The following is an 18,480-nucleotide window of genomic DNA, read 5'->3' on the forward strand; positions in this document are numbered from 1 at the left end:
CATTCTGCGTCATTTCTTTTGGCCAGGATTGAAGAATGACGTTGCTCAGTATTGTCGTTCTTGTCACACCTGTCAGATTAGTGGTAAGCCTAACCAAGTCATTCCACCCGCTCCATTACACCCTATTCCAGTTTTAGGGGAACCTTTTGAACACATCCTCATCGACTGCGTTGGTCCGCTCCCTAAAACAAAATCGGGTCACCAGTACCTCTTGACTCTGATGTGTGTTGCTACCCGTTTTCCCGAGGCAATTCCGTTGCGCACCCTTAAGGTTAAACCAGTTGTTAAGGCATTGGTGAACTTTTTCTCTATTTTTGGTTTACCAAAAGCTGTTCAAACTGACCAAGGCTCTAATTTCATGTCTAGGATTTTTGCTCAGGTTTTGCAGTCACTTGGCATTAAACATCGGAAATCTAGTGCCTATCATCCGGAGTCGCAAGGTGCGCTCGAGCGGTTTCATCAGACATTGAAATCGATGATGCGGAAATTTTGCCTTGAGTCTCAAAAGGAGTGGGATGAGGGGTTGCCGCTGCTTCTTTTAGCAGTGAGAGAAAGTGTGCAGGAGTCGTTAGGATTTAGCCCTGCTGAGCTGGTGTTCGGTCACACAGTGCGTGGCCCCTTGCGATTGCTTAAGGAGAACTTCCTGTCCGACACTGTTGCCCCTAAGGAAAATGTGTTAGACTATGTGAGCTCTTTCAGAGAGCGTTTGCATAAAGCGTGCGCAATTGCACGGGATGCTCTCAGTGCAACACAAGGTAGGATGAAGAGGAAGTTTGATGTGAAGGCTGTGCAGCGAAAATTTGAGGTTGGTGATAAAGTTTTAACACTTTTACCGGTCCCTGGATCTTCCCTCCAGGCCAAGTTCAGTGGTCCGTATACAGTGCAGGCGAAATTGAGTGACACGGATTATGTCATCGACACCCCAGAGCGAAGGAAAAAGTGCCGTGTGTGTCATATTAATATGATGAAGCCCTACTTTGCTGGTGGTGTGTCAACAGTTGCGACTGTGGGGGTGCCGGTTTCCGAAACTCGGTATGACCCAGTAGGTGACGATTTGGTTTTCGGTTGTGCTGTGGGCTGCGCACGACTTAGGAATTCTGAAATCCTACGTGATTTAAGGTCACATTTAACTGGGGTAGACGATGATGTCCGAAATGACGTGTGTCGGTTGATTGAAAATCATCCTAATCTTTTCTCGGACACTCCATCCTGTACCACCGTGTTGGAGCATGATATCGATGTGGGGGACCATCCTCCAATCAAACAGCATGCCTACCGGGTGAATCCCACTACGCGTGCTCTTTTCCAGACAGAAGTCTCTTATCTGTTGGAGAATTGTCTTGCTGTCCCTAGCTCTAGTGCGTGGAGTTCCCCATGTCTCCTAGTGCCTAAAGCGGATAAGACCCCACGGTTTTGTACAGATTTTCGGAAGGTGAACAGTGTGACCAAGCCTGACTCCTATCCTCTGCCCAGAATGGAGGATTGTGTTGATAGGGTCGGTTCTGCGACCTTCGTTACCAAGCTGGACTTGTTAAAGGGCTATTGGCAAGTTCCCCTAACATCACGTGCGGCCGAAATCTCTGCTTTTGTTACTCCTGACCATTTTCTCCAGTACACTGTCATGCCTTTCGGGTTGCGCAACGCTCCTGCCACATTTCAACGGCTCATGAATATCGTGCTGGGCGGCGTCTGCAAGTGTGAAGTGTATTTGGATGACATTGTCGTCTATTCAGACACCTGGTCAGAGCATACGGAGACACTCACTGATGTGTTCCATCGCTTGGAAAGGGAATCCCTCACCCTCAACCTCGCCAAGTGTGATTTTGGTAAAGCCATGGTGACGTACTTAGGAAAGCAGGTGGGTCAGGGGCAAGTGCGCCCTATCTCGGCCAAAATCCAGGCCATACTGGATTTTCCCGCCCCTCAGACTAGGCGTGAGCTTCGCCGTTTCCTCGGCATGGTGGGCTACTACCGGGGTTTCTGTCAAAACTTCGCGGACGTGGTCGCACCTCTCACTAGCCTCACTAGTGTGTTGAGACCTTTTGTGTGGACCTCTGCGTGTCAGAGTGCGTTCTGGACTGTTAAGACTCTCCTGTGCAGTGCGCCAGTGCTGGCCGCCCCTGATTTTGCACGCCCTTTTAAGTTGGAAGTGGACGCCAGTGCAAACGGGGCAGGTGCCGTATTGCTGCAGGAAGACCATCATGGTGTGGATCACCCAATCGGCTATTTCTCAACGAAATTCAATGTCCATCAGCGAGGGTACAGCACGATTGAGAAAGAGGCCCTCTCTCTGCTGTTCGCATTGCAGCATTTCGAGGTGTATGTTGGTGGCAGTCCCTCGCCTGTGATTGTTTATACCGACCACAATCCCTTGGTATTCCTAATGCGGATGCAGAACTCGAACCAAAGGCTGATGAGGTGGTCCCTCCTGGTGCAGGAGTTTTCTGCCCCCCAAACACTCCCCTGTCCACCAGTCTCTCCACCAAACAGTGTTTAATTTCCGCCTTCTTAGCATTCAACGGAACATCCACCCCGAATAAGTTAGCCACTACCAACAAATCTGCTTTTGTGCACCGCTCCAACTTTTCAATGGAGGGACGTTGCGCAAAATCATCCATGTCAAACGACATCACGAGCAAAGCGAAAAAGGAAAACACAACTCCGCAGACACCCAACCGCATCCGCGCACTCCAGAGCCGCAAAACTCGCGCACGACGTTTTCCCCCCCACCACAAACGCAAAAAGGAAACGAACCAATCACACGAACGAAAAGGGACGAGCCCCCTTTTTTTTTTTTCATTCACTTCTCATCTGTATGTGGGTTAAAATAGATTTACAAAATTGGAATGAATACAGTTCTGATTTTGTTACACATCTGGTCAAGTTATCATCTCACCATAGACTAGAAAACACTTGTTTTCATTACACAGAAAGATACAAGTCAGTTTTCAGCTAAGCTGTAGGTCAATTCAGCTCTGTGATGACTCACAGTACAATATCTAAATCTGTGCTAATGATGTAACAGCAGCGAATGGAGAGGTTAGTGGCCCCGGGGAGATACACTTTCCCACATTCACTGTGCTCGTTGGTGGCTAAAAATGGCAAAAAAATCATATGCATTTGCACTTCTGTTTGGCTTAGAAGACCACAAATATTTGTAGCTACAGTATTAAGTGCAGTTACCAACACATGGTTATATTCAGGATTCTGGTTTATTATGAGATTTTATGAGTCAACATAGCACATATATTCATACACATCTGTGCATCCAGGCTCATTCACAAAAAAGTAGAGGAGCACATCGCTGCTGTAGCAGCACTTTCCATGACATTGAAAGTAGGAGTAATAAGAAAAAAGAATAATGGAAAATGTGTGTACTGAATTTATTGTCATTTTCCAGATCTAAGATCAAGAAGGACACTGTAATTTGGTTTGACATTGCATTCCACCAAATTTGAATCCTGGCTGCATCTCCATCGACCTGTTTCATATAGATTTGCACTTTGCACAAAAAAACAAAACAAAAAAACAAAAACGCAAATGGAACAAAACATAAACTCATTTAACACTGGTATGAGATTTGTACTAGTGACATCAAATACCTTAAGACAAGGTGTGTATTTCAGATGGAACTAAACATGACTTGATTGATGTATCTGTACCTTAAAGTAGGAAAACAGCTGGCTCAAAGTAATAAAAAAAACAACAACGTCTGTTAAGGGACAGTGGGCTGTATGCTCTTCCACCATCACAGCTGCAAATCTCTATTGGAGACTAACCACATGGTGCCATATCATCAATCTAAACACAATGCACATATGTATTTTGAAGCTCTACTGATCTAAACTTTCATATTAATGAAAGATCAAACAACTACTGTATATCTAATGTGAAGCAAGTCATTTGAATGATGACTCCACAGCAAGCAGTAACATCTGAGGTTAAATAAGTTCTAATAAGTAGTTACAAATTGCTATGTGCAGCTTTAGGGAAATAGAAGGAGCTCATCCACACTCACTACTTGGTGAACAAAGTCAATTTCATCTGCGTGGTTACATGCCAAGCAGGGATCTGTCCCACAATGACAGGGCAGCTCCTCTCAACAGCTAGATGACAAAGCTGGCAGATGTGGAGGATAAATATGTTCCCTAATTTAATTGGGAGCAAGTAATCTAGAGAGCTGAAATGTGTCTGAGAGTCCATTAACTGGTTTAGAAATGTTGACTCTGAAAGAAATACCAGTTCAATCGTGGTTTCATCATACTACGTATGTTTTCTTGCTTTTCTCCTTTTATGTTTTTAATAAAACCTGGTGTGACAAACGCATGGTCCTGACCAAGGTTATTATCGTTAACGAAAACTAACGAAATAACGAAAACTAGAAGTGAAAAAACATTTTCGTTAACGGAAATAAAAATAAAAACAAAAGAAGGAAAACTAACTAAAACTGTAATGAGTGTTCACAAAACTAATTAAAATTAACTGAATTTATAGCAAAAATGTGTTTAGTTTTCATTGATGTGTGTGTGTCATACAATAGTCAAGGGTGAAGATGAAGTTTAGTTTCCAGATTTTTTTCTTGCTGTCTCATTATGCCAGCAGGTGGCAGTACGTTAGTCGAGTCGTCTGTGTTGCTGCTCCGTCCACGCGCAGAATCGTGTCAGGAAAAGTCGGGAGAAAGCGCCAGAGTCCAATTTGGGATTACTTTGAATATGACTGTGTTTTGGATGAAGTGTCTTGTAGTGGAAAGAGACAAATTATGAGGGACATTTCTAAAGGAAAAAAATCCCACAAACCTTAAAGTGCACTTGAAAAGCTCACACAAGAAGGCTAACCTAGCTTACCTTGAGAAGGTAAGGGAGCACACTCAAACCTCATCACCAGAAACAGAAGCTAACCCCAGGCAAGGCAGCATGATGCATCCCGAGACAACAGGACGGGGACATCTACATAACTGTGTGAGTCAATTGCCTTCAAAAAGTTTATCAATTCACTTGAACCAAAATTACGAACACCCGGTGCCGCAAGAGTTAATAGTCTCATTGGGGCCAAGATATACATTTTATAGTTGCCTGGTATCAATGGTTGTTCATCTGCCTTTATTTATTTATTTATTTATTTAAAGAACCCATAGGTGGGAATGTGAGTTGTCTGTCTCTGCGTGTTAGCCCTGCGACAGACAGGCGACCTGTCCAGGGTGCAGGGTATGGTAGCTGGAATAGCAACATACCCAAGGATAAGCAGAAGAGAATGACTGATATGATGAAACTGGGATTTTGTTACACTTAATTATTGCAAACACAACTAAAACTATAACTGAAACTAATCAAAACTAAACTGAAACTTAGGATTTTCAAAAAAATAAAAACTAAACTAAACTAGCAAACAATTGGTAAAAACTAATTAAAACTGATATAAAATTGAAAATCTGAAGTCAAAACTAAATAAAAATAAAAACTAATGAAAATTGCAAAACTATTAAAACCCTGGTCCAGACAGCAGGAAAACAATGTGATATGAAAACAGGAAACATGTAGGTAACTAGGGCTGCCACAAACGATTATTTTGATAGTCGACTAGTCACCGATTATTTTTGCGATTAGTCGACTAATCAGATCATCATCCATTAGACGTAAAACTACAGCTTATTGCACCAGCAGCATCTGCTCTTATATAACTATCATTAGCTTACAGCTTTAAGTGTTTAAGGTATGTGCTCACTAAAAGTAAAGACAAGATGATAGTTTGTTAAATTTTTATGAAATTTGCAGATTGTTTCGGTGAAGTTTAATAAACTCCTTGCTATCTAAACTATAACAGGACACTGGAGTATATTCTGGAGCATCTCACACTTCTGATAATCAGCTAACATTTTAAGTTATCTAAGTGACTCATATATATTTAACCTGAGTAGCGAAAGACAGCGGTGGGTTTGAAAACGATTTGTGGGGAGTCCGGTGTTCTCACGGCGCTAGTGAGCCTAGCCCCCGGCTCGCTAACGAGCTAGTGGGTAACAGATGTCTCCGAAAACGTCGGAGCGCTTTTGAAAATATGTGGTGTCCTGATAAACTGAGCAGATATTTGAGGTTTACACAGCTACATTCTCGCCTGAAAATATGTTAAACGTTTATTTTGTGACCCAGAAAGAAGAATAAGAGTAACATTAAAACTAACTAGCTGCCGCCATTGTTGGAAACTGCGCTGGGCCGCGCTATGAATTCTGGGACACAGCTGCTTCTTCTTCTTCTTCTTCGGGGTTTAACGGTAGGTGACATCCTTGTACATGCAATGCTGCCATCTTCTGTTTCAGTCCGTTATTACACTCTTAAATCCTGCCACTTATTCCTGCGTCTTTTGCGATCTTACAAAGCTTCAAACGACACGTCGACTATTAAATCAGTCGTCGACGATTTTGATAGTCGACGTAATCGTGACTAGTCGACAAATCGTGGCAGCCCTATAGGTAACTATAAAGAACCATTCTCATTGATTAAAGAATCAGGACAAAAACATCATATCAGTGATATAAGAAGGTTTCTGTTTTTCAGACTCATGCCATCAAAACGTGTTAACAAAATCCTGTCATGGCTGCCCAGCCAGTCGCCATGGTGACTCAGCAGCTCCTCACTGTCTCCTCCTTGATGGGCACAAGTTCTGACACACCCACACACATACATGCACAGACTGTCTCTGATGAGCAGCAGTTTATATTACCGCTGATAACACACACACACACACGCACACACGTTCCAGTATATGAGGGTAGGTGCAGACAAGTCAGCTAAATCCAGATTACTAACTGCGCAAACCTGTCAAGTGTGACTTTGTGTTGTGTTTCAGTTTCTGTGTGTTTGTGTGTTGTCAAGGTACCCAAGAAAACAAGAAGTGCACAAATGATATGAGCTGGTGAAGTTGAATAGAGGAGAACAAATGGAAACTGATCTGCATGAAATGATACTGTATCTTTCCATCTCACTTTTTTCTTGCTGTGTGCATACTCTGATTTCATAGATTTTTCTTTCTGTGTTTTGTAGCACATTCATTCAACAGAGCACTGTTTCTGTTACTTTCTTTCATTCTTGGTCCATTAAGGTGGGACTATTATGCTTGTGCTTTTTTTTCTGGAGACATATATACTGATTCAGTGGTGGAGGTTCGTTTTAAACATGGCCAAGGTTTAATAATGAGGTTGATGTATGCACAAATAGCAAAAAGCAGAAAAAAGCAGAGGCTCATTAGACTGTAAAAACTTGGCTCAGTATTTTTTTTTACTTTTTTGTTCAGTATGATGTCAAAAGAGAGGATATGGCTAAGACAGCCAGTTTGCGTGCACAGCTACATGTTATGTACTAGCAAGAATTTGGCCTAAAGAGAGGAAAAAAGGGAGCTTTAACATCTTGTTTTAGATGGATGACTACTTAAGAAATGGTACCAAGAGTAAGAATAAGGTTTATTTTGAACTGTGAGTCATGCAAAGCTACTCTAGTAAAGTCTAAAAGTAAAAATGTTGAACTGTAAATGGCCATAGTCACATTCATCTTTTCATAAATGAAAGCTTGATACATTTAAACTAAGCAGTTGACAGTCAAATAAGAAATGTCTTTGTGTTAGGCTAGTAGTTACCAATAAAGTTTCCAAGTTTGCAATCCAACTTCAAGAGATATTCTGTCATATGATGTCAAACATCAAACCAAGCTTGTGACTGAGAGGTCACAAATCAATAGCTAGTGAATGTGTGGTTTCACTATCAGATCAATTCATCACGTCTGTTTGCAAAAAGAAGCAGCAACAGCAAAAATGCTCATCTTAGGCTTCAAAATGGGACTCGGCTAATTGAGTGACAACACAGTAGTCACTCATCTAAGCATACTGCGTGTGCTTAGTGACATGTGATTGATAATGAATTCAGTTTGAGGAACAATTACATTGAGTTCATGTGTCCTTTTGTATTCAGAACTGCGGTTCCATTTAACTGAAAAGCCATTAGGGATGACTCAGCCAGTGAATACACTGCGTTTCGGACCACTGAGATTTGTTTATTTTATTGTTTAAAAATAAACATTGTGACTGGATGGATATGGAAGGATTGGATAAATTTCAACTTATTTTGAGCAGCTAACATTTTTCTGCACCCAAACATTTAACTGGGATGAACTGTGACTGCACTCCAGACTTTGGGTTTAAATAATGTACTCTTGCTTACATCCTGGGAGCAGGGTGCATGTTTTGATGCTTTAAATGAAGGGGACATTTTATACTCATTCCTGCCTCGCTCTGCTGTACTGGCTGATGGCTGGTCTGATCTTAAGCTCAGTAGGACAGAAATAACCTTTGCTTATTTCAAATCATGAACACATAATAATGGAAGCTCTCAGAAGGATGAATATGAAGATGAGAAAGGGACACAGTGTTTTCCATCATTCCTGGTTCAACTGCCACATGATGTCAGGTCTGATTTGAATCTCCGCCTCTTTTCTCCACAGGAAAAACTGACCTTTGTTGTTGCCTCTGAAGCCATTGTTTGATCTATTCACTGAACCTCTACTGTACAGTTGGCTCACTCCAAAGGCTACATGGACAATAATTTTTGCTCTGTGCTTGATATCTGTTGGTATTTACCTTGGTCACATTTAAGTAGTTCATCTGGGTGATCTGATAAAGATCATGATGTGTAAATTAGTAAATGGATAATTGAGTTACTAGTAATGGTATTATTAGTAATCCTAAAGGCTCTGTTTAAATGCAATCTATAATGTTAACCCATCCGTCAATGCACAGATGCCACTGGATACCCTGGATGTAACAGGGACTGATCATCATATACAGCAAGTACTTTAACATCCAATACAACACCGGCCTTTCCCGTTCTAAAGGTTTCATACACAGTGTTATCTGGTGTGCATTCCCATTTGAAGCACTTTTGTTCAACGCCAAGCCCTCAAGCAAACTGACAGTCCTCACAGAAGAACTGCTGTCTTGCTAACTATTAGAGGTTGACCAATTAAGCTCTTTGCTCTTTCCATCTTGAAGTTACAGCTATCAATCAACCTTTAAAAATGCACTGAGCTGTTTATTTTGAGATTTAGCAACGACATTTCTCTTAAAAGATCTGTCTCACAAAGCAGGAAAAGTGCTTTAATGTGATCCACTTTTAACCAAGGCAGATCACTATGGTAACCACAAATAAGGCAGCAGCACCAGGTCTATGTTCATACTGCTTAACATGGTCACCTCCTCACCAATCCTCACATGAACCAAATAATTTGAAGATAACAGTACAATCAAAGCACATAACCTGATATTTCCAGTAGCGGATAACATGTGTGCAGGATTAAAACACTACATAACAATAATGTTTCTTTCAGTGACTGATATATTTCATCAGACATAATAAATGTTTGAGGGAAGTTAACGCACCTTGTCCCCAATCTGGCAATAAAATTGGTTTCAATAATAAATGAAGTATAGTGAAGTTTGCTGAAAGTCTTTAGAGGAATTCTCAAAGTGACTGGTGTGGATCCATATATTAGCAAAGTGAAAAGCTGACTGGATAACATTAAAATATTCAGAGGGGGGAAACTTATAAATATATAGAATTAATGAAAAGTTAATTCACTGTGAATTCATCACTAAGCAGGAGTGAGACTGCAAGCACAATTTCCATTTCAGTGGATTTACAGTTAGTCTTAACATAATGTTTTGAAACGCGTCAAGATGAAAGTTTGTGGAATTTGATAGACAGTTTATTTTCCATGTGTGAGTAACACAGCTGCATTATTTGACTTGTGTTGTCACTTAAAAGCAATGCAGCAAGCTGTAAACCCAAATTTGTCACACAAACCAAGGGCTTATAAGCCAGCATACAAAAAGCAGTATTATCTTTCATTAGCTGTTTCATTATCTGATAATTTACCTACGGTAATTTTATCCTTATTATTAATGTTATTTGGTCTGACATTTCAGCTAGTATTCACACTATTTTCAACAGCTAGTTGCTTATTTTGACTGCTGGTTGGTGTTTGTGTTACCCAAACGTTTTTGGTGAATACACATCCCTTGTGCACCTTGAAACCTGGGTGTTTAGAGATAGAACAGCAATCAGTTGGAAAGGACTACACATTGTGCATTTAATCATTAGCTCTTATTAAACTCTGGCTCTCTTCTATGGTACGTCTTTCGTCCTGTTTTCCTCCCCTCACCCCCATCCAGTTGTGGCAGACGGCTGCTCCTCCCTGAGCCTGGTTCTGCCGAAGGTTTCTTCCTGTTGAAAGGGAGTTTCACCTTCCTGCTGTCGCCAAGTACTTGCTCACAGTCTGATCATTGGGATTGTTCTTTATAAATTGTAGGGTCCTTATCTTAAAATATAAAGCAACTTGATATGACTGTTGTTGTGATTTGGTACTACATAAATTAAACTTAATTGAATTGAACTGAAAAGCTAAACAAATTGCTACAATAGGGTAAAATTTCCATAGAGGTGTACGGAAGCCCAGAGTTAAAGGAAAACTCCTTAACTCCAGAAGCTCCTTACCTAGGACTCCTCCTGACCGTAGGACTTTAATAATTAGCAATATTATTTACAACCGTTACTACTTTTTTTGTAGACCACTAACTGTTGGTAATCTAGTCATCTTTTCCACTGTTCCATTCCTCTTTACTTAACAGAAAAAAATAGGAAACATCATAGTTTTGGATAACAAATGAAGTTCATCTTGTAGTCCATAGATTTTCTTTAAAGTTCCAGAAAAACCAAATGGCTACAGAATGCTATCACTCTTCATATCGCCTGGTTTCATGCTGGGCACAAACATTATGAGATAACTCCATGTTTTGTTACATAATCTTACATTTTTTACATAATTCTTACATTTTAACAAATTTCCCACCTGTGGGACTAATAAAGGTCATCTTATCTTATTTTACAAGCCAGGCCTATGATATCGCCTGGAGAAACTACAACATGATTAGATCGTATCTCTACAGTACTAGCTCTGCCTGGCTGACTTGTTGACTTACTGAATGACAACAGAGCTTACACATTTCCAGCTAACAACTGATTATTACTGTCAATGCTACACTGTAAAACGATTTATATATGTAGTCAAGGTTTGACAAGCTCTACAATGATATTGTTTGCTTGGTTTAGTGGAAAAGCCTAGAAAAGCCTATTGCCTTACAAATGATGCAAAAATGTTAACTATACCTACAGTGGGGCAAAAAAGTATTTAGTCAGCCACCGATTGTGCAAGTTCCCCCACTTAAAATGATGACAGAGGTCAGTAATTTGCACCAGAGGTACACTTCAACTGTGAGAGACAGAATGTGAAAAAAAAATCCATGAATTCACATGGTAGGATTCGTAAAGAATTTATTCGTAAATTAGGGTGGAAAATAAGTATTTGGTCACCTCAAACAAGGAAAATCTCTGGCTCCCACAGACCTGTAACGTCTTCTGTAAGAAGCTTTTCTGTCCCCCACTCGTTACCTGTATGAATGGCACCTGTTTGAACTCATCATCTGTATAAAAGACACCTGTCTACAGCCTCAAACAGTCAGACTCCAAACTCCGCCATGGCCAAGACCAAAGAGCTTTCGAAGGACACCAGGAAAAGTATTGTAGACCTGCACCAGACTGGGAAGAGTGAATCTACAATAGGCAAGCAGCTTGGTGTGAAAAAATCAACTGTGGGAGCAATCATCAGAAAATGGAAGACATACAAGACCACTGATAATCTCCCTCGATCTGGGGCTCCACGCAAGATCTCATCCCGTGGGGTCAAAATGATCATGAGAACGGTGAGCAAAGATCCCAGAACCACACGGGGGCACCTGGTGAATGACCTGCAGAGAGCTAGGACCAAAGTAACAAAGGTCACCATCAGTAACACACTACAACGGCAGGGAATCAAATCCCGCAGTGCCAGACGTGTTCCGCTGCTGAAGCCAGTGCATGTCCAGGCCCGTCTGAAGTTTGCCAGAGAGCACATGGATGATACAGCAGAGGATTGGGAGAATGTCATGTGGTCAGATGAAACCAAAGTAGAACTTTTTGGTATAAACTCAACTCGTCGTGTTTGGAGGAAGAAGAATACTGAGTTGCATCCCAAGAACACCATACCTACTGTGAAGCATGGGGATGGAAACATCATGCTATGGGGCTGTTTTTCTGCCAAGGGGACAGGACGACTGATCCGTGTTAAGGACAGAATGAATGGGGCCATGTATCGTGAGATTTTGAGCCAAAACCTCCTTCCATCAGTGAGAACTTTGAAGATGAAACGAGGCTGGGTCTTCCAACATGACAATGATCCAAAACACACCGCCCGGGCAACAAAGGAGTGGCTTCGTAAGAAGCATTTGAAAGTCCTGGAGTGGCCTAGCCAGTCTCCAGACCTCAACCCCATAGAAAATCTGTGGCGGGAGTTGAAAGTCCGTGTTGCTCGGCGACAGCCCCAAAACATCACTGCTCTCGAGAAGATCTGCATGGAGGAATGGGCCAAAATACCAGCTACTGTGTGTGCAAACCTGGTAAAGACCTATAGTAAACGTTTGACCTCTGTTATTGCCAACAAAGGTTATGTTACAAAGTATTGAGTTGTATTTTTGTTATTGACCAAATACTTATTTTCCACCCTGATTTACGAATAAATTCTTTACAAATCCTACCATGTGGATTCATGGATTTTTTTTTCACATTCTGTCTCTCACAGTTGAAGTGTACCTCTGGTGCAAATTACTGACCTCTGTCATCATTTTAAGTGGGGGAACTTGCACAATCGGTGGCTGACTAAATACTTTTTTGCCCCACTGTAGCTGGGTGCCTGCTGACTTCCGGGCTACTTGGTTGATCCCTTTGAGAGGGATTGGATGTAATCCCACCAATCCCTGAGGCAGAAATTATGGCATCATCATCATTACAACGCTCATGCATTAAAACATCTCTGATAATCCATCTAGCTTCTGTGCCAGCAGTCTCAGGCAAAAAATGGCCTTACGTTTTTTACATTTAGTATCTCTGTGATTCAAACATTCAAGGAGTCAAAGGAGTTGAACTGACATGCCTTTTTCATTTATATATTCATGATCTGGAATTTTCATGCACCTGGTCTGGAATCTGGATGTTCTCCTGATTTGCTACTCTGCGGTTACTTGGACTGTGTAGTTCTCTGCACTCTCACCTACAAAAATTACTTCCTGTTTGCAAAGATTTAGAATATCTGAGCTCAGTTTTAATCTGAACTCATCACATATACACTCTTCAGGTCTCTTAGGCTACGTTCACACTGCAGGTCTTAATGCTCAATTCCGATTTTTTGATCAAATCAGATTTTTTGTCTGCTCGTTCACACTACAAATAAAATGCGACAGCAAACGCGCTCTAGTGTGAACGCTCAAAGCGGCCCGCATGCGCAAAAGAAGATGTCACACACAACGCGCTCTGTTTAGACCCAGAGCAAACAGTATTGTTTGACTGATGGCCGTTAATATAAAGACTTCGGACTTTACGTTTCCCAATTTTTGCTTTAAGTTATTTTGTTATTTACATAATAATGTAAATAACCTAATAATGATCCTTATTGCTGTTTAAGAGAGGAGCGGTGCTTCCAAGGATAGCTGCAGATTTCTGTCAGAATCTGCAGATTATACAGTACAAATAAAATGTTTACGTTGTCTTCCCAACAGTTTAGAATAGAATAGAATAGAATAGCCTTCATTGTCATTGTACAGAGTACAACGAAATTGGAGTGCCACTCCCTTGGTGCAAGTTTCAATAATAAATATAAATGTAAAATATAAAAAGTACAAAAAAAACAATCGTAAGTACTCAAACAATAGTATGTACAATAGTATGTTTCACTGACATCTACACTGGATGGCCAGGAAGCGTTCGCGATGTCTTCTCTGGCGCTGATAATTGGCTTCAGTCTTGTGTCGGTGACGTAAAAGGCGGATTTAATGCGACATGACCGTTCAAACAGCAGTCGCTTTCTAAAACATCAGATATGTATCGGATTCAGCACCACATACGAAAGTGACCCAGATCGGATTTGAAAATATCGGATTTGCGCCGTTCACACTGTCATACCATGATCGGATGTGGGTCGCATAGGGTCAAAAAAATCGGATTTGATGCGCTTTCGCCTGCAGTGTGAACGTAGCCTTACTGTCAAATTTGAGGTGACTGGCTATCCTTTTAGCATCATTTATTTTTTAGCATGCATAGTTAACACTTTGAATGGGTTTGTTTTAGCCCAAATAGAGTTCTTTTTCTAAACCTAAGTAAGCAGTGTTGGTGCCTAAAGCTAAGAAGTGAGAAGAGATAAAAACTGCAGTCTCCTGGTCCTGTTTTTAGCATTTGCCTTTGGCATCCAATAATACCATCATCAAAGGATATCTTACGCCTATGTGTGAGACACCAGGGGCTGTGAGACACCAGGGGCTTTGACAAAACAGCCAAACATGACACCATTGGAATGAGAACAGTTTAACTAATAAGCCACTGGAAGTTTTGGTCGTTTTGGATACAAATATTGTACTCGGCCTGTTCTCACAATTCAGTGAGTTGGACATTTTAAGTCATTTCAGATTAAATGACAGTCTTTGCTCATTGTCATAAACTTAATCCTAAAGTATGTCAGTTAGAATATTGGGGGGGTTCTCCTGATTGCCAAGAACAATTTTGATAATCATTCTTCCAAGTCTTAGTAATAAGAAATCACATGCTGTAGTTAAGGGTCAGCTTTAGGGCTATTTAGATCTCGGGGATTACATTTTTAGACTACGACTACATACAAGAGTGGCTGTGACTCAGGAGGTAGAACAGGCCATCTAATTGGAAGGTTGGTAGTTTGATGCCTGGCTGCTCCAGTCTGCATGCCAAAGTGTCCTTGGTCAAGATACTGAAACCCAAGTGGCCTGTCCCTAATACACTGATCAGAGTGTTAGATAGAAAGCACTTAGACACCAAAAAAGTGCTTGTGTGAATAAGGTGTATAAGGCACTTGGAGTGCTCAAGTAGAGTAGAAAAGCGCTCTCTAAGAATCAGTCCATTTATTATATGTTAATACTGGCAAATGTGACTTTGCTTAATTACCTCTTTAACTCAGAACACAGAAAAGAAAGATCCATCAACCTCTTTTAAGTCAAATACAATATCACAATATTAAAATACCTGAACGATATTATATACAATAATTTTAAGATGATAATGCGGAGCAGTGACATTGTAGTATGAGTTTGTTGTTGTTATAATCAGCAACAAAATGACAATAAAGTGATATGAGAAACCTCTGGAAATGAGTTGGTGGCCATGGTGACTATCAATCAAATGGCAAAGTCTTTTCCCCTTTTTAAACATTACGATTTTCTGCATCTTCACAATCTATAGAGCAAATAAATAACTGATCAAACAGAAACAGCGATCTGTTTTTAATGAAATGTCAGTTATAAACAAACACACAACAACTTTGAAATACAGTGTCAGATGAGTCTGACTGGTGTAATGAGAGTACATTATTTCAGATGTCTGTCTCCCCAAACACACTGAGCATGTCAAAGTGACATATGCTCTGTACCGTGTACCAGGCTACAGATGATGCCCACTTTATGTAACGGGGCAGCCACGTTCTTCGGCTTTAGAGATTTTACTCAGCATTGCATCATGTAGCTTCTTTGGCTCCAGCTATCACACACAGAGCAGATATGCACCGTTTACTTGAACCTTCAATCCATTTCTACTTTGAGTGCAGAATGGAGACAACCATTTTCCCATAGTATTCCCACAGACAGTCTACAGTCCTGTAGCTCAATGCGGTTCACATGTGAGATAGAGAAAAGGCAGAAAGAGCCCTAGAGGAGAAAAAATGAGCATAGACGAAACAATGCGCTCTAATCCACACACACACAGCATGCAGAGTGTGTCTGTGCGTGTAAGTGTGTATGTGTCTCGACTGGGGGGGTACTATGTATAAAAATCAGATACTCTTCTATTCTTTATATAACAAGGCCTTCGCTGTACTGGAGATGCATCTGTTTCACTATAGAGATAAACATCATGTAAAACCTACTACGGTCCCATGTAGGAATATTGTAATGACAGAGGTGCTGGCTAACTGCACTGAGACCACTACAATTACTCTTGGCTTACTAATGAGGAGCCAAAGCAGGACTATCGGAGGAATCTGTTTTGTAGTGATTTTTCAGCAGGAGGGGTGTATCATCCCGACTCTGCGGCACCACCATAACAAAGAGACAAGAATCCACGGACCTCTGCATGAGACACTGAACCCCCCTCACCCCCCGCCACCCCGACTCTTTCTCCTCCTCACACGCCCACCATCCTCTCCCCATTGGGATGGGAAACACCGCGCACAGCGATGTCTCCGACTATGATTCCGCCATATCATAAGCTAAATATAGGCCTGCATCCGTGCCACTGCAGCCTGCAGACCTGAATATAAATATGGCACCAATTACATTTCATTTATAAAGGCCCACGCGAGGCTGGCGCATCGCCAGGATGCAGAGAAAACTCGATGACACGTCCCGAATCACGTTAAAACAGTGAAACTCACCGTGTGGATGCGTCCCGAGTCTCTCGCTGAACGTGTGTGTTTGACAGTAAGAGTGTGTGATGGGGAAAATCTCTCCACCTTTCGGTGCTTGCAGAGCAAACTGGTGCCAGGACTGAGACGCAAGCCACGCCCCTTCCCCCCGAACAGCTCGACCAATCAGGAGCCTGGAGCGTCAAGCGAGGAGTCTTCAGCGTCTGCATGCGGGAGGGGAAGCTGCCGCCTTTACGGACCGCCGGTGACAGCGCTATTTGTTTTGGCTTGATTATTTAGAGATTTAATCGTACATCTCAGGGGGAGCGTGTTAATATGAAAACACGTACAGTGGGTGACAAATTAGAGAAAAATATGCAACCGTTGGTCTCCACATTGAGGGGCTCTGGTTGCTGTTTTATGTGTGAGGGCATTTTGCTTCTCTCCTTCTGGGAAAGGGACGATAAAAAGTTGTTCTGGGAGAATATTTTTGTCCTGTAATTTCTAACGTGATGAAAGAAGTCTCTTAAGTAAGCTACTTGCTCAATATGCATTTTTTTTCTTCAACAAGATGTATTTTTCAATCCCAAATATGAAAATGAATTATAATTTCATACAACTAAATCTTGTGTTATAAATGTAATTATCCTTGACATTAAGAGACATACACAGCAACCAGAGACTGTATATAAAAAATGGACATTTGGTTTCTGAAATTCTCAATTTAAAGTCTAATATTAGTGCTATAAGTGACCATAATGAAGAATAAAAATATTTAATATTCACTCATTAAAACTGAACCACAAACCTTCTGCATGGGCTGAACCATGCAGTAAGTCATATTATTTCTCAGACAACCCCATTAACAAAGAGGGCTAGTTCACTTTGTAGCTAGTGTTGGTTGCTAGTGGACATTCTAGACTCAGGTTACCCAGGTACATGGGATATTCTGTGATAAAATGTTTGAAATTATCTTTTTGATCTGCAGTTTCCATCAGCTTTGCCTGCCTTGTGTCCTTTAACTTTTAATATTTTCACATTTGTTAAGATGATTGTGTGAGCTGCTAGCGAACCAGAGGACTGAGTGGCTGCTGGGGGACACAGAGGTTTCTATAGGATTATCTAGGATTATGCCTTCCATTTGATTCAGTGCAGTTTGTTTGTAATCTCCAAATAACACATATTGTTTACAATACACAAGCACAAAAATGGTCAACAAGCAAAGTATCAAAGTAACAAAGTTCCTATAGAACTCTCCTTGCAGAAAGTAATTGTGTATTTCCACCAGTCTAACTCAATTCAGACACTAATAATCATGTCCAATCTTTGTATATGATTGATAACAACATGTACCTAACTGATCCCCTAAGCCAGGATTTGTTAGCGCCTATTGTTGACTGTTCTTATGAATATATTCATCACAGTTGGCGGCACCATTCATCTGACACCAATCACTATCTATTACTTACTTCATAATCTCATCTATTGTTATGAAATGATGAAATAAAATAAATGAAATGAAGAACTTGATATGTTCATTAATAAAAGTAGCTGCTGTAATCGGCATATTCTTGCTTCAGTCAGTTCCAGAATTGCCAGTAATTTTTGTTTGGTGGCATAGCTCCAGATTCACATGTTGAAAGCCAGAGAGCTATAGCAAGACCCAGCACAAAACAGAGCAGGTATCAGTGACAACAGATATGTTACACTGATTAAGTCAGAAACAGTATGGCAAGTGATGTTGGGGGTAGAGGTGGGTTGCAAAGAACTTTTTTATCCATTTGGAGACACACATTTTTTTTATCCCCAAAAGAGCTGAGAGAAACGTTTATAATAGCAGTTCTTTCATTATTCATTGTTGATTCAAAAATAACATCATTACACATAAAATACTGATTAGTATCGTATCAATAATACATGTGCCAGTTTGATCTGT

The 18,480-nt window shown here is 40.9% G+C and overlaps 1 protein-coding gene across 5 annotated transcripts in view; it reads right to left on the bottom strand.

The window, feature by feature from the left end:
• Nucleotides 1–16,699, bottom strand: part of LOC146688358 (uncharacterized) — a 126,124-nt gene extending 109,425 nt beyond the window's left edge. For all 5 annotated transcript variants that reach the window (XM_085438104.1, XM_085438108.1, XM_085438106.1 and 2 more), the window contains exon 1: nt 16,575–16,699. The gene's annotated coding sequence lies outside the window, so the exon portion shown is untranslated. The remainder of the gene's footprint in view (nt 1–16,574) is intronic.
• Nucleotides 16,700–18,480: the final 1,781 nt, after the last annotated feature.

The sequence above is a fragment of the Copadichromis virginalis genome, linkage group LG18, assembly GCF_057382275.1.
Source record: "Copadichromis virginalis isolate Kocher_CV1m ecotype Utaka linkage group LG18, C_Virginalis_male_GT1.1, whole genome shotgun sequence".
Classification (NCBI taxonomy): Eukaryota; Metazoa; Chordata; class Actinopteri; order Cichliformes; family Cichlidae; genus Copadichromis; species Copadichromis virginalis.